This window comes from Belonocnema kinseyi, chromosome 6 (genome assembly GCF_010883055.1).
Source record: "Belonocnema kinseyi isolate 2016_QV_RU_SX_M_011 chromosome 6, B_treatae_v1, whole genome shotgun sequence".
NCBI lineage: Eukaryota > Metazoa > Arthropoda > Insecta > Hymenoptera > Cynipidae > Belonocnema > Belonocnema kinseyi.
The window spans coordinates 98,354,964-98,358,185 of NC_046662.1; the positions used below are offsets into that span (position 1 = coordinate 98,354,964).

At 29.0% G+C, this 3,222-nt stretch overlaps 1 protein-coding gene across 1 annotated transcript in view; it reads right to left on the minus strand.

The window, feature by feature from the left end:
• Positions 1–3,222, minus strand: part of LOC117175515 (histone acetyltransferase Tip60-like) — a 7,110-nt gene that overhangs the window by 161 nt on the left and 3,727 nt on the right. The gene's annotated exons all lie outside the window — the stretch shown is intronic.

The window sequence follows — 3,222 nt, forward strand, 5'->3', positions numbered from 1 at the left end:
TATTCAACAGTGACATCACAGTAGCTTCATGTAATAATTCCATATGTTGCCCTTTAGTATTCGCTACCACGCGGATCCGGCAGGACGAGTGCCAAATATTCGTCAGGATTTTAGTTAGTTAAAGAATAAGGGAGGCTGAAAGGTGATGATGTCGATGTAATCCATTTTGGAATGTTCACTTTCAACATACGACGCAAACTAGCGACTAATGTATAGTACGAAGTCGTACGCGATACTGTACACAGTATTACAATTTCGCTCCTATCTACTGATTGAATTGCTATCGAATTCTCATGAGCTTAATGATACGAGTGACTCTCCATCCAGACTGATCGGGACAGACAATTTATTCCCGCGCAGAAGTAATGATCGTCAGAGCGGCAACAACAACAACAACAATGTTAACAACAATGATGAGAGACGCATGAGCCAATATCGAAGAAAAAAGTGAAGATGTTAACAATCAGTGAACGAGAGAAACAACGAAGATGTGTTATTATTGGGACTGCACAAAGCCAAGAACTTCTTTCTTAAATCGAGATCACCCCAAAATTATTATTCTATTACTGCTCAATATATTTAAAAAATATAATAACCACTATTCCTCTCTCTATCTCCTTCAGAATAAAAAAAAATTAGGTCTCATAATCTAATTTTTATCTTAACTAGTGAACAATTACAAACAGACAGGATATACTAAATTTTAAGTAAAAATCTTTCAATATAAAGATGCTAAGTAATAAATTATTTAAAATGGTGACATTTTTCATTCAAATTGCTAATTTAAACACCAACACTTCAAAGTTTAATGATTTCGAATAGTACAGCGTTCAATATTCAGAAACTTTAAATGTAAACACTTTAAATTAGATGTTTCTTAATTGAGCAATTTCTAAGTTTATACACTTAAAATTAATTAGTTTTCGAAATTTAATAATATAATATTATATAATTTTAGACTATTTCCAACTTACAACTGTGAAAATATAAAATTAAACTAATCAGCAAATATGTAAAATTGAACCGTGTGAATGGAACAGTGTCAAATCAGAATCGTTCAAACCTATATACGAAGAAAACAAATAAAAAGTAACTAGTTTTAAAACAATTTCAGTAATTTGGAATTACTTCAAGCGTATTATCGAAAATAAAAAGCATAACAGATTGCCGAATTTCAAATAAAAATGTGTACACAATTTTGTATTAGAAACATTTCAAACTAGAATCAAAAGCCTTAAAATGTGACAGAATTCAATATTATGGGTATTTAAAACAATAAAGACTAAAGAATATTAAAAACCATGCTTGCGGCATTTTATATTATAAAATGTAAAAAAATCAAGATTAAACCCATGAAAGTTAAACGTATTTTATTCAGAAGATGTAAAATAGAAAAATATCATATTAAAACATTCATCATTAAAATGAAAGAATAAAGATCTTAAACCTGGACATCTTAAGAATTTAATTGTTTAAAATTAAAGTACGAAAAAAGAAAAATTTCATATTATAAGCATTCAAAAAGAAACGAAAAACATTTTTAAAAAACGTGTTGCCCGAGATTTTAAGTGCTAGATGTTTTAAAACCCAATTTTTTTATTAAACTGATGTAATTTGGATGATTGCATCAAATTTACGACTTAAAACTTTCGGAATGGAAAAGTTGCAGAAATGTTTACTTCACGACTAGCATTGTTTAATACGGTGGTCCTTATTTACTCTTGGTGGATTTTTTTCTTTCGAATTTATTTGATCTCAGCCCCCCTCCCATTGTGTTTAAATGACCATAACATTTTTTTTCAAAATTTACAAATTAGCAGATCCCTAAATTTACACCAAAATTACAATTTCTACAGTTTATAAAAAAATCTCGTTAAATTTTTACAAAATGCAGATTTATTTATTAGAAAGCACGTGATGACAATTAAAATTTTTTATTTTGAAAAAATTTAAGATGACCGCACAAATTTTGGTTTCAGTGTCAATTAAAAAGCTATATTATTGTAAAGAAACATATTTCGTAATGCATGAAAGTAAAATTTAGAAAAATTTAAAATTTTGTCTCATGAAAAACTCGTATTTTCTATGCTTTTCTGTCAAAGATCTTCAAATTTTGAAGAAAAATCAGTTTTAATTATACAAAGTGTATGGTCGGAAGTAGATCTCGGAATTTTCACTAAAGTTAAAATGGCACCTCATTACTATTTTCAAGTTATATAATTTTTACAAATTTAGAAAAGATATGAAACACATTTTCGGAAAGGATTTAGTGATTCTCAAAACCATTTGCTTGAAAAGTTCGCAAAGCTGCAGTTACTGGGAATTTTGCCTCTTGATGAAAATTTGAAACTTTTCACCCACTAGACAGAAACATTTAAATTTTTTAAAGATTATAGAACTTTTTGAAAACAGTAATGAGACGCCATTTTTACTTTATTGAAAATGTCGAAATCTACTTCCAACCATATACTTTGTAACAATACAATTGAGTTTTCTTCAAAATTTAAAAATCTTTGGACGAAAAGTATAGAAAATACGAGTTTGTGAGTCTTTTTTACGGCACCATTTTGAATTTTTGAAAATTTTGACATTCAAGCATCGCGAAATATATTTATTTACAATATAATGTAGCCTTTTAATCGACACCTGAAAAATCGTCACCGAGAAACAAAGAAATAAGTAGTTTTAAAAAATGTGGGCGGCCCTGTTGCATTTTTTCAAAAATTAAAAATTTTGTCATGACGTGGTTTCTAATAAATAATTCTGCCTCTTGTAAGACTTTTACAATATTTTGTTAATAATTGTAGAAATTGTAATTTTGGTTCAAATTTAGGGATCCGCCATTTTGTCCATTTTTAAAATAAAATTTTTTCGTATAGATTCAGATGAAATATAAAAAATATAACTGCATTTAAAATTTTACGGCACCTTACTCCATGCTAATTACATGAGAAACTTTGAGTGCTTGGGCCACATGTTAATATAATAACCGATTTTGCTCAAATTTGTTGGAGATAATTTTTTTGGCCATTCAAACAAAATACGGGGTTGAGACCAAGAAGAATCGAAAATTGATAAATAAGGACCACCCTATTGTTTAGTGAAATTTTGTATAAATATTTGCATCATACAACGTAATATATACAGGGTGGACACGCTGAGGCTTACCGAAATGTATGCAATCCCGCATATAATCCCATAAGAATAGCATTAGCGAGCGTG